General features: G+C 59.1%; 1 long non-coding RNA gene across 1 annotated transcript; it reads left to right on the plus strand.

The window, feature by feature from the left end:
- The first annotated feature begins 2,281 nt into the window (after window positions 1-2,281).
- Window positions 2,282-9,751, plus strand: LOC122174589 (uncharacterized). Its single transcript, XR_006176641.2, has 3 exons — window positions 2,282-2,519; window positions 6,049-6,187; window positions 7,189-9,751. It is a non-coding gene; the product is annotated as an uncharacterized LOC122174589 (long non-coding RNA).
- The last annotated feature ends 3,865 nt before the right edge of the window (window positions 9,752-13,616 follow it).

Here is a 13,616-nt window from a genome sequence, read left to right on the forward strand (position 1 = left end):
CCTCCTCCCCAGAGCGAGCTGCACCTCCGTGGTATGCTCAGTATAATCTGGGGCCCAATGAGCACCAAGTGGGGAGCGAGTCCCCAATTCTCCCATCTCCCTGCAGCACAGTGACCCTCTGGGGCTGGGGGTCCCGTCCCTGCCAGCCAGCTGGGACCCCCAGAGTGGAATCAGGGCCCCTGTGGGCTGCCGAGAGCAGCTGCCATGTGGCCCATCATCCCGGACGCCCCAGCTGGCTTCCAGGCCCCAGGAGGAAACGTGCACTTGTGAAAGTCGGATGCATTAAATAAAGCAGCGGAAGGGCCCTCTTGCCATGCCAAGTGGGTCAGGCCTGGGGAAGGGACCCCACCCTGTTCCCCGCCCTCCTTCCTGCCGGAGCCGTGTGAGCTGACACAGGGCCTGCTTGGGTCACTCCTTTCCTTCCTAGTTCCTGACATTGTGTGCGGAGGCCGCCCACGCGGCTGCCCTGACCGCCAGTCCTGCCCCGACCTGCGCGAGGACACGGGCAACGGCCGCCATTGACTGACGGAGAAGGAAGGGGCCTGAGGGACATAGCAGCACAGAACAATCCCACGCCCTGGATGCCTGGGTTCCCGCTGGAGATGGGCCTGATCCTAAAGGGTCTGGTCCAGATCTGAGCTTTCCCGCAGGCTGTGGGGGTGTCGGAGCCAGGAGCAGGGTCGGCCCATCTCTGGTTCTAATCCTCGCTGGGTCACCTGTGGGTTGACTTTAGTGCATCAACCTGGTCCCACGGGACATTGGCTGCAGCCTGCCCGGTCACGCTCAGGCCCCAGGCCTGTAGGGCAGGGTCGCCACACATGTGCCAGGCCGCTGAAGGTGCCAGCTGCCCCTTCGTGAACAGCTCATTTCAGGTCATCAACCCGGAGGATCCCCGCGCCACAGGGGTTAAAACCCCTTGGCAGTTCCCCCCCATCTCCTCTTGGAGCCCCCGCTTGTCACAACACCCCGGTCCCCCACCCCAGGTTTGAGCCATGCAGGCAGTGTCCAGCCCCCCACCTCGCTGCCCCCCGGGGACAGGGCGTGCTCCCCATCTCCGCCCTGAGTCCTAGCAGCACTTTGGGCCCCCAGCGAGCTGTGCCTGGTGCAATCACGCTCAGCTCCGGGCAGCTTGGCCACACGTCTGCGCTCGGCCCTGCCAGTTTCGCGTGGGCTGGCTGGGCTGCCGTGACCCGGCTGGCTGGGGCTGTGTTTAGGCTGCTCTTGTCTCCCCGGTTACGATTTGACCTTGGGCCAGCTGCAGCCCGGGAGGCAGAGCCCCCGTGGTGGTGAATGTCCCCAGCTGGTGTCAGCTGCCCCACTCAGATCTCCCCCAAGTGGTCCAGGCTGCATGGTGCCCATCCCGCTACCCCGTCAACTCCTCTCTGCTCCAGCTGCCAGCACCGACGCCACGTCCCCTAGCACGTTCCCCACCTGCCGGCTGGCGTGCGGCTGCTCCCGGACCTACGGACCCCAGGGGCACAGCGCCATTAGCAGGCTGGGGGGACATCTCTGGGGTGGAGCTGGCCATGGGGGATGGGGAGGCGCTGCAGACAGGTGCCCCCTAGCGTGGCATTGGGGTGAGACCTTCGGATGAGAGCCAGGCTGGTGGGACGATGGGGGCACTGAGGGGGCAGGGAAGGGACACAGGCATAGGGATGCTGTCACACATCCACATGGCAGCATCGTGTCAGTAACATACATGCCAACATACCAGTACCATACCAACCCACTGCACCATGCCAGTAGCCCGGTCCCACACCTGTGCCATGTACAGCTATATCAATAGCATATGAGTGCCATGACAGCATGTGCACATGCCAGTGCCACACCAGGAACATGCCATCACCAGGCAGGGCCCATGTTGGCATGCCAGGATCACGCTCACAGAGGGTTGCCAACCCTCCGGGATTGTCCTGGAGTGTCCAGGAGTGAAAGATGAATCTTTAATTCAAAATTACATCACATGATGAAATGTCCAGGAATGCATCCAACCAAGATTGGCAGCCCTACATTAATATCATGCTGGCATAATGGTGCCATATGGGCATATCGGTGGCATGCCAATACCGAGCCCTGTGATGGGGCCGTGCCGCCACGACAGGGAGGGGGCGAGCGAGAGGTCCCCTCGAGCTGGGTTTGCCGTGGGGGGGTCGTGCAGCCCAGGCTGGCTCAGACCTACACTGTGCCGCCCTTCCCCCGCCCCCGCCCGGGCTCTGTGGAGGGGGAAGGGAGTGGGACTGATGGGAGGTCGCTGGGCCCCTGGAACCAGGCAGGGCCTCGGCCGCTGGCTGACCCCGGGCTGCTGCATAGGGGCCGGTTTCCTCCTGCAGGAGCGGGTGGGGGGGCCGTAGCCACGAGCCCCTGTCCCAGCGAGGGGAAGTCGAGCACTGACAAGAGCGATGAGCTTCCTTCCTTGTGCAGCGCAGCGCCGGGCGCGGCCTGCCTGGGCCTTGAGCCCCCCATTGGCACCGCAGCGCAGGCGAGTGCCAGGCAGGTGCCAGGACCTGCCAGGATTCTAGGTAACGGGCTGGGGCCAGGGGGTGGGCAGGGCCCCGGGGGAGTCTGAGTAATGGGCTGAGGCGATAGGAGTGGCATCCTTTAAAAAGTGGAAGTTAAATCCTAGTGAGGAAAATAGAAAGGAGCATAAACACTGGCAAATGAAGTGTAAATATACAATTAGGAAGGTCAAAAAAGAATTTGAGAAGCAGACTCAAAAAGTAATAGCAATTTTTTTTTTAAGTACGTCAGAAGCAGGAAGCTGCTAAACAACCAGTGGGGCCACTGGACAATCGAGGTGCTAAAGGATCACACAAGGACTATAAGGCCACGGCAGAGAAATTAAATTAATTCTCTGCATCGGTCTTCATGGCTGCGGATGTGAGGGAGATTCCCAAACCTGAGCCATTCTTTTTAGGTGACAAATCTGAGGAACTGTCCCGGATTGAGGTGTCATTAGAGGAGGTTTTGGAACAAATTGATAAACTAAACAGTAATAAGCCACCAGGACCAGATGGTATTCACCCAAGAGTTCTGAAGGAACTCAAATGTGAACTTGCAGAAGTACTAACTGTAATTTGTAACCTATCATTTAAATCAGCTTCTGTACCAGATGACTGGAGGAGAGCTAATGTGACGCCAATTTTTAAAAAGGGCTCCAGAGGTGATCCCAGCAATTATAGGGTTACCATATCTAATAAATAAAAAAAGAGGACCCTCCACGGGCCCTGGCCCCACCCATTTCCCCAATCCTAGCCCCGTCCCAACCCCACCCCAACTCCGCCCTAACTCCGCCCCCTCCTCCCTCCCAATCCCAGCCACGGGGAAAGGGCTGCCCCAGCGCTACCGGCTTCACGGTTTGCCGGGCAGCCTCCAGACCCTGCGCCCCTGGCCGGTGCTTCCCCAGCGCAGCTGGAGCCCAGGAGGGGAAGCGCCCAGCCGGGGGCGCAGGGTCTGGAGGCTGCCCGGCAAACCGTGAAGCCGGTAGCGCTCGGGCTTTGGGCAGCCCCTATGCCTCCGGACCCTGCGCCCCCAGCCGGGCACTTCCCCTCCCGGGCTCCGGCGGCGCAGGGTCCGGAGGCACGGGGGCTGCCCGAAGCCGATAGCGCTCGGGCAGCCCGGCTCTTAAACAGAGCCGAAGAGGAGCAGAGCCTCCAGCCGCGGCGGCTCTGCTCCTCCCCGACTCTTCGGCTCTGTTTAAGAGCCGGGCTGCCCGAGCGCTACCGGCTTCGGGCAGCCCCCGTGCCTCCGGACCCTGCGCCACCGGAGCCCGGGAGGGGAAGTGCCCGGCTGGGGGCGCAGGGTCTGGAGGCACGGGGGCTGCCCGAAGCTGGTAGCGCTCGGGCAGCCCGGCTCTTAAACAGAGCCGAAGAGTCGGGGAGGAGCAGAGCCGCCATTTTCCCGGACATGTTCGGCTTTTTGGCAATTCCCCCCGGACGGGGGTTTGACTGCCGAAAAGCCGGACATGTCCGGGAAAAAGAGGACGTATGGTAACCCTAAGCAATTACAGGCCTGTAAGCCTGACTTCAGTACCAGGCAAACTGGTTGAAACTATAGTAAAGAACAGAATTGTCAGACACATAGATGAGCATAATTTGTTGGGGAAGAGTCAACATGGTTTTAGTAAAGGGAAATCATGCCTCACCAATCTACTAGAATTCTTCAACAAGCACGTGGAACAAGGGGGATCCAATGGATATAGTATACTTAGATTTTCAGAAAGCCTTTGACAAGGTCCCTCATCAAAGGCTCTTATGCTGTAAGCTGTAATGGGATAAGGGGGAAGGTTCTCTCATGGATTGGTAACTGGTTAAAAGATAGGAAACAAAGAGTAGGTATAAATGGTCAGTTTTCAGAATGGAGAGAGGTAAATAGTGGTGTTCCCCAGGGGTCTGTACAGGGACCAGTCCCGTTCAACTTATTCATAAATGATCTGGATAAAGGGGTAAACAGTGAGGCGGCAAAATTTGCAGATGATCCAAAGTTACTAAAGATAGTTAAGACCCAGGCAGGCTGCGAAGAGCTACAAAAGGATCTCTCAAAATTGGATGACTGGGCAACAAAATGGCAGATTAAATTTAATGTTGATAAATGCAAAGTAATGCACATCGGAAAACATAATCCCAACTATACATATAAAATGATGGGGTCTAAATTAGTTGTTACCACTCAAGAAAGAGATCTTGGTGTCATTGTGGCTAGTTCTCTGAAAACATCCACTCAATGTGCAGCGGCAGTCAAAAAAGCGAACAGAATGCTGGGAATAATTAAGAAAGGGATGGATAATAGGACAGAAAATATCATGTTGCCTCTATATAAATCCATGGTACACCCACATCTGGAATACTGTGTGCAGATGTGGTCGCCCCATCTCAAAAAAGATACATTGGAATTGGAAAAGGGTAATAACAATTATTAGGAGTATGGAACAACTTCTGTATGAGGAGAGATTAATAAAACTGGGACTTTTCAGCTTGGAAAAGAGATGACTAAGGGGAGTTATGATTGAGGTTTATAAAATCATGACTGGTATAGAGAAAGTAAACAAGGAAGTGTTATTTATTCCTTCTCATAACACAAGAACTAGAGGACACCAAATGAAATTAATAGGCAGCAGGTTTAACGCACACAAAAGGAAGTATTTCTTCAGACAATGCACAGTCAACCTATGGAACTCCTTGCCAGAGGATGTTGTGAAGGCCAAGACTATAACAGGGTTCAAAAAAGAACTAGATAAGTTTATGGAGGATAGGTCCATCAATGGCTATTAGCCAGGATGGGCAGGGATGGTGTCCCTAGCCTCTGTTTGCCAGAAGCTGGGAATGGGTGACAGGGATGGATCACTTGATGATTCCCTGTTCTGTTCATTCCCTCTGGGGCACCTGGTATTGGCCACTGTCAGAAGACAGGACACTGGGCTAGATGGACCTTTGGTCTGACCCAGTAGGCCCATTCTTATGTTCTTATGAGTGGGCAGGGCCCCAGGGGATTCTGGGTAATGGGCTGGGGGCAGGGGGTGGGCAGGGCCCTGGGGGAGTCTGGGTAAGGGGACTGGGTGATGGGGCAGGGCAGGGCCCTGGGCGATTCTAGGTAACAGGGGATAGGAGGATGGGACTGGGCTGGGCCCCGCTGGATTATGGGTGACTGGGTATTCAGTTCCAGAGGCTCCTGGGTCATGCCAAAGAGGAGGGAGCCCCAGACAGGTGGCACGGCTTCTCAACCCCTTCGCCCCATGTCTCCCCAGCAGGGTGACTGGGAGTTAAATGCTGTTTGTGCACAAGGCCCAGACCACCAGTGAGGGAGTGTGGCACAGGTTGGGGGCGGCTCCGTTACACACAGAGTGGAGGCTCGTGGGGGGAGGTGAGTGCTGCAGGGCATGGTGGGATGGAGCTGGGTGGGCCGGCTGCACCGGGGCAGCTGCTGTGCTTGTGGCTTCCCATCCTGCCTGCTGGGGGCGCTGCAGATGCCAGCAGCTGGATCAGGTCTGCTGAATTCCAGGTTCCGACACAAATTAAGTCCTTACCCCTTGTGGTTGTGAAAAAACTGTCCCAGCTAGGACTCACTGCAGAACTGGCCAACAGACGGATGCTGGGAGTGGTGCCATCCCTTCCTGTTCATCTCAGTGGGATGTTAACTCTGAAACCTAGTGACCACCTGTATGACAGCCATCAGCTGTGTCTCTGCTGGTCAGGTTAGTATAAACACTCAGCTGCATGGCAGTCATTGGCACAACTGGAGTAGACCCCCACCCCCACCCTCCTGAACCTACCACTCAACTGCTGTCCTAGCTGCACAGTGGTACAGGGAGTGTAGACTTTAATGAAGAGGCAATGTTAGCTAGGAGTCAGAGCAATGAGAAGGGAGTCAGGACTCCTGGGTTCTGTTCCCAGCTCTAGGAGGGGGGTGGGGTGAGTGGGGGCTGGGAGCCAGGACACCTGGGTTCTATTCTTTGCTCTAGGAAGGAAGTGGGATCCAGTGATTAAAGCAGGGAAACAACAATACTTAGCAGTTATCTAATGGGCTATTTGACACCATACAGCCATTAATGGATTGACCCGCCACAGAGCCCCACGAAGCAGGGAGCTGTTATTATCCCACTGTTAGAGATGGGGAAACTAAGGCCCAGAGCTCCCCCAGCGACAGATCTGGGACCAGAACTCAGGAACTTGCGAGCCAGGACTCCTGGGTTCTGGTCCTGGCCAGTTGCACAACCTGGGGCTTGGCCTCTGTGCCTCAGTTTTCTGGCCTGCCCAGCAGGGATCATGCAGCTTTGCTGTGGGGGCGAGAGGGTTAACGGGTTGCTTACAAAGCCCTGGGTAGCATTGCCCTCTGTAACCCCAACCTCCTGCCATGCTCCAGGCTGCTGACAGTTCCCCCCCCCCTCACGGCAGCATGGGAGGGGGCGTGTTCCCAATTAGCACCTTGAGTGCTGCCAAAGGAATCTGATATTAGCCAGTGAAGCTGTGAAGAATCCTGCTGCGCAGTCCCCCTGCCAGCCCCTGCCCCGCAGCCTCTCCCGGCCGCACCCCTTGGCTGCCAGCCCAGCTCCCCGCGGAATTAGAACTGGTGCCGAGGGGTTATGTGGAGTTTAGTGTTATTTGTCTGCGTGGTAGCTGGGCCCAGCCCCCGGGCATGGGGCCAGGGCCGGGGGAGGGTTTGTTGTTCTTCTCACTAACTCCCTTATTCCAGCAGGCTGCACACGCAGAAAGTGAGCGAGAGCCCCGTGGCACGCTTAGCCCTTCGCCACTGGCAGCCTGGCAGAGACTGGGCCACTCGCGCTGGGCAGAGGGGCTCTTCCGGGGGAGGCCAGCAAGGGGCACCATCTGCATCTCGTCGGGTGTCACGTCAATGGCGCTGGGGCGAGTTGCTGCACAGACATACAGTGAGACACTTGCTGGCAGCCGAATGGGTAGGGAAAACTGAGGCACGTAGCAAGGCGGTGACTTGGCCAAGTCACCCAGCAGTGCTGTGGCAGGAGCTCTGCCAGCTGAATCGCCTTCATCCCAGCCCAGTGATCTGGCCACTAGGCTGTGCTGCCCCCGCCTGGGGTGCAGGGCTGGCGTCCACCCATGGCCCACCAGACTCGCCCAGTTCCTGCAGCGGGTTGGTCATGCAGCACTTTGGCACAGGGGTCCCTACATTTCCCTCTGCATGAGGGTGCCTATTGTGGCCCCTCCCCTCTGGCTCCGCCCATTCCCCCCAGCTCTGGGGCTGTGGGGGATGCTTTGCACTGGGGGGGCAGGGGGACAGGAACATGCCCTGCTGGGGCTGGTCCCATGGGTTTGCTCCCCTTCCCCCAGAGGGGTGGACGGCCATGGGGAGAAAGCTTCTGCGTGGCCAGTTAGCCCGTTTCCTGCCCTACTGGCCCAGGCCCATCCAGTGGGATCCTGCCTCCTGCCATCCGCTGCAGAGAGAAGGGCCCTGCCCTCTGCCTGCAGCCCTGCCTGGCCCCACAGCGCAGAGGCTCAGGCCAGCCCGACCCTTCCTCAGGCCCAGCCCCATAGGGTCAGTGAGGCTTGTCTGAGGCCACCCCCCGGATCCTCTGAGCCAGTCAGGCCGGTTTCTGCCCAGGGCTGGGACTTGGCCGGCCCGTTCCACTGCTGCCACCGATCCCATCGGCTTGGCTGCTGTGCTGGGACCTCTGCCAGACCCCTGTCTTCTCACTGCCCCCCAGCAGACATGGAGACGCCAGGCCCCAGCTCCTCTAGCTCCCTGGGCACTGGGGCAAGCCTGTTCCCCAGGGAGTGGCTCTGCAGAGGTGGGGTGACCCATGCCAGGGCTGCCCCCAGGGACCTGCCCAGCCCAGCTACCACCGTCCCAAGCCTGAGGCTGCCAGACCTGCCCCAGCACAACAGCCCCCCCCCCGGGCTGAGTTGCCGGCCTCAGTGACCCCCACCGCGGCATGGGGATGGGGCGCAGCGTCCGATCCATGTGCCGATGGGTGGGAGTGACGCTGCGTCCCCTTGGCCAGGACGGCCCATCTGGACGGCCCCAGATGTGCTGTGGGAGGGATCCGCGTTGCTGGCATAGCTGATCACATGCGCAGTGCAGAAGGAATGCCACTCGCAATCTGGCTCCGCCCGGACGAGCGGGAGAGGGAAAGCCCTGCTGTAACTGTGCTGGGCGTGGGGCATTGGGACAGAACACGGCCGCTCAGTCCCAGGGGGCACTGGGACAGCTGCCTTCGAAGCACTGTGCTGAGGAGCAGGCTGCAGCGAGTGTGCCTCAGTTTCCCCAGCTGTAAAGTGGGGCTAATGCCACTGACCTCGGTGGAGTGCCAGATGATACGGATGTTAAACCTTATGATAATGCTACTTTTCAATTCATACCTGTAAACAGGTTTAAAGTTTATCACAGCAGAGAAACCATAAAAAACCTGGTTTGCTCTGTGAATGGGGAAACTGAGACACACTGCCTCATGGCCTTAATGGCTGGGTGCCAAGAGAACTATAACAACAAACTGCCTTCAAGATAGTCGGTGACTAACCCGCTTGCAGTAAACTAAGAGGGGAGGTGTGATGCTCTGTACCTTGGGGGAACACCCTGCACTTCCATGTTCATCTTTGTAAAATGATTGTGTGGTATCCAGTGCAAAGTTTGTCATGTCGGGTGTCTTCGGAAGGCTCATGATGCACTGAGCAGTGTTGTTACAGTGATGTTACAGGTTGTAATTTCATGTATATAGTTATGAGGCTGAAAATGTATCCTCATGGCTTAAAACAAGCCTAGGCAAAAACTGTCCAAGAGGAGAGAGGCAGTTCACACCTCATCAGGGCATGTATGGGACAAACCCAGCCCAGCCTGGCAGGAACAAACAACACTGGCCTAGGCAGCAACAAAAGGATCTGTTGGACTCTTGAGTGAGTCACCCCCCTTCCCTTGGTCAGTTTGGGACTGCGATGAGGTAATGCTCACCTGACTCTGAAGGAGGGGAGCAAAGCCTAGGAGGAGGAAAGGACATGATAAAAGGGAGAGACGTTTGCCATGCTCTGCCTCTCTCTTCCACCTACATCTACAGACACCACCACCAAGCGACTGAAGCGCTGATCAAAGGGGAGATCCTGGCTGAAGGGCAGCCAGCCAGCCTGTGGTGAGAAGCATCTAAGTTTGTAAAGACATTGAAAGTGTTAAGATCAGCTTAGAATGAGTTTTGCTTTTATTTCATTTGACCAAATCTGACTTGTTATGCTCTGACTTGTAATCACTTAAATCTATCTCTGTAGTTAATAAATCTGTTTGTTTATTCTACCGGAAGCAGTGCGTTTGGTTTGAAGTGTGTCAGAGACTCCCCTTGGGATAACAAGCCTGGTACATATCAATTTCTTTGTTAAATTGATGAACTCATATAAGCTTGCAGCGTCCAGCGGGCATAACTGGGCACTGCAAGACGGAGGTTCCTAGGGTTGTGTCTGAGACCGGAGATATTGACTAGTGTCATTCAGTTGGCTGGGAGCAGCTGGGCATGTAAGTAGCTGGGAGCAGCTTACATGCCAGAGGCTGGGTGTGAACAGCCCAGGAGTGGGGGGGTCTCACAGCAGAGCAGGGTAAGACTGGCTCCCAGAGTCGAGGATTGGGGAGATCTAGCAGATCACCGGTCCAGACAACACCAGGGGAACATCACAGCACTGCAGGGAAATCGCATCCCCGAGGGGCCAAGGATGGGCACAGCCCCCAGTGACGTTCGTTTGCAGGGCCCAGGACCTCAACCCCGGTAGTGTCACCCCGACAGAGCCCTCCATGACAGCACAGCCAGCGCCCTGGCCAGATGGTCGGTGGCTGGCAGGAGCTCCCACGCACCCGGCACAGCTGGGATGGCGTCACGGCTGGCAAAGTGGGTGTCTGCCAAGCAGCGGGCTGGAACAGGAGCTGGCCGCGGGGATCGGTCCTCATGCCCACCACAGAGCCAGCGGGGTGGAAGGGGCAGCTACTTGCCACCTCACAAACACCTGCATCGACGTGCAGACCCAGCCCACTTGTGGGTAGAGGAGCAGGGGGGTCTAATGGTGAGAGCAGGGGATGGGGGTCAGGACGCCTGGGTCTGTCCCTGTTCTGGGAGGGGAGATTCAGCATTTCCACTCCTCCTGTCCATTGCCAGCCCTGTCACTGATACATTGTGTGACACCACGTCTGCCTCAGTTTACCTACCTGTGCAATGGGGGTAACAACACCCCACCTTACTGGGAGGGTGGGAGGCTCAGCTCCAGCTTGTGAGGCCTTTGGAGAGCCCTGGCGTTCAGGAGCGAGGAAGGGAGGGGCCTCAGAAGACCAATAATTCTCTTTGGATTGTAAACAGACGGGCTCTCACTGTATCTGGGCAGGCCCCAGTCTCAGTCGGGCTCTGAGCAGCGCCCGGCACGATAGGGCCTTGATCTCAGCCGGGGTCTGAGCAGCGCCTGGCATGACAGGGCCCTGCAGCTCTGCCCCGAGGACACTGCTCCAGCCTGGGTGCCACATCCTCTCTTACCATCTGCCCCAGACTGCACAGCCCCCTGAGCTCTGCCTCATGGCCAGGCTGCTGGGGCAGGGGGAGGGGATGGCGGCTCCATGGGGAGGAGACGCAGGTTGGCGGTGGGGACACGTGTGGGCGGCACCAGCAGGGCCAGGCCTGGGTGCTGGTTCCATGGGCCTCTCCAGGCATCAGTCACAAATGCTGGGAGGCAGCGAACAGTCCCTGGCAGTGACCAGGATGAGCTAGACGTGAGGGGCAGGTGTCAGATTGGGGTTGGGGGCACCAGCAGAGCTGTGGGGCAGGCCAGTGCTCGGCTAGCCGGGGCTGCGGGTCGGGCGTGAAGGGCACCGGCAGAGCTGGGGGGAGCCCAGGACTGGGCTAGCTGGACTCAGGAGAACCGTGCTCTATTCCCAGCCCTGTCACTGCCTGGCCGGGTGACCTCAGACCAGCTCCCTGCCCGCTCTGCGCCCCCTGCACCCACCCGCCCTCTGCCCGTGTCTGTGCAGCTCCCAGCGCAGCGGGGCCTGGAGCTCAGCTTGCACCCGGCAGGAGGCGCCGTGGTGAGGATGCCTGGGGCAGGGGATTTCCCCGTTGGCCGGCAGGTCCCCTGTGATCGCAGCCCAGCGACGCTCCCATCTCGCCAGCCTGGCTGGCATCTACAGAGGGCTGGGGGCGAGGCCCAGCTGCCTCGGGGCATTTCCCATCACTGGGACCCTTTCAGGCAGTGACCAGGCAGCGGGACAGACTCTCTCTGTGCCCAGGCTGGCCCCGGGGTCCCTGCTGGGATTTGAGAGGAGCCGGGCGGGGAGCGGGGGGGGGGGGGGGGCAGCAGGGCCAGGCAGTGGGGCCGGGCTGCGAGGCGGGGGCCGCGGACACCACAGAACTGCTGTCCTGTGGCTGCTCCGCCTGCTTCTGCTGCTGGCGCTGCCCATGGGCAGGGGCCTCTGCCAGCCCATCCCGGCTCCCCACCCGCTTCCCCAGGGTTCCTCCCTCTGCACTGCTCAGCCCCCTCCCTGGGTCCTCCTGCCCCCCAACCCCCATGCCTGGCCAAGTCAGCATAGCGCGGCCCAGTTAACCCTTTCCCGCAGGATCCAGCCCCACTGGCAGGTGGGACATGAACAGACGCAGCCTTCCCACCCCTTCCCCGCTGGCCCCATCCAGCCAGGGCAGCGTCCTGCCCTCCAGTGCCTGGCCTGGCTGTAAGCTCCCGAGCCCTGGGGCACAGTACCGCACTCGAAGGGGTCTCCCTCCCCGAGAGCTGCCGAGGGCTCCCCCTAACCCCACCCCCAATGGCCGTCACCCCGCCAGGCTGGGCTGGTCGCTCCCTTTGGCCCCTGCTAATCTGGGCAGCTGCTCCCTGAACTGCCCCAGCTTCTCCGAGCCTCTCTGAGAGCAGGGCCCCAGGGCTGGGTGCTGGGCTCTGGGTGCAGCATCCCAGGGTCAGGTGCAGGCTCTGGGTGCTGGGCTCTGGGTGCTGGGCTCTGGAGCTGGGTGCAAGGCCCCAGGGCTGGGTGCAGGCTCTGGGTGCTGGGTGTAGGCTCTGGGTACAGGGTCCCAGGGTTGGGTGCGGGCTCTGGGTGCTGGGTGTAGGCTCTGGGTACAGGGTCCCAGGGTCGGGTGCAGGGTCCCAGGCAGGGGGGCTCTCGGTCGGGGCTGCAGTAGCCGATACGTCGCCCGGTGGATAATGCTGATCTCGCTGATTTTTCTCCTTCCAAATAGGCACATTCAGCTCGTTACTTTCATTTGTCTTTATTCTTTCCCCCTCTCAAGCTGGGTCAGAGCCGTTGAATCACTCGGGGGTTTTGCCCACTCGAACCAGACACATTTCGGGAAATTTCCTTCGTTACAGAATGAGACGCTGAAGCAAACTGCCTGAAGCCTGGCCTGGCTCCGTTAAAAGCCACCCGTCTTCTGCAGCTTAATTAACCTTTCCCAATCACCTGGCCATGCTCTGTGGCTCTGGGACTTGGGGTGCTGTCACTTTAAGAGCAGAGACAGCTGGGAAACCCCTCTAGCATATAAAAGAGGGGAGCTTGGCCCAGGGCTGGGAGCTGGTGTCCGGCTGGGCTTGCTCTCTGCTGAAGCTAATGAGTGGAGCCCTTGTCCACTCTGCCGAGAGCATTGCTGAGCCCACCATCCCTTGCACCAGTTGGGGAAACTGAGGCAGGCAGCGGGGCTGTGGCCAGAGGCCGGTTCTGAGTGGGGTGGGTGGTGGCTCCCTGGCCTGTGCTCAGTCTCCTTCACCCCCCAGACCTTGAAGTCATCCTGCCATGGGCCGAGGTGGCCGGAGGCTCAGGCACTGCCTGCTCGGGAGACGCTGGCTCTGAGCAGGGGCTGTGGATTTGCTATCAGCCCGGCCCTTCCCCCCTGACCCTATGGCCCCAACTGCAGCCTCCTCCCACCTGGAGATCTGTCCTAAGAGCTCCTCTGCCTGACCCCCAGTGCCAGAGCCTGCCCCCACCTGGGCACAGGCTTTCCTGGCCCAGCCCCCTGGTGCCCCTCACTCCTGACCCGCAGCCCCCTGCTGTTCCCAGCCTGGGACTTGGTGCATTTCCCAATCCTGGAGCTTCCAGTCCAGCCCAGCGCCAGCAGGGCCCGCCTCCCCTGCCCGCGGTGGCTCCTCCCCAGCCCCAGCCTCCCCTCCCAGCTGGCAGCTCCCAACCTGCTCCCC

This window comes from Chrysemys picta, chromosome 2 (genome assembly GCF_011386835.1).
Source record: "Chrysemys picta bellii isolate R12L10 chromosome 2, ASM1138683v2, whole genome shotgun sequence".
Taxonomy (NCBI): Eukaryota; Metazoa; Chordata; order Testudines; family Emydidae; genus Chrysemys; species Chrysemys picta.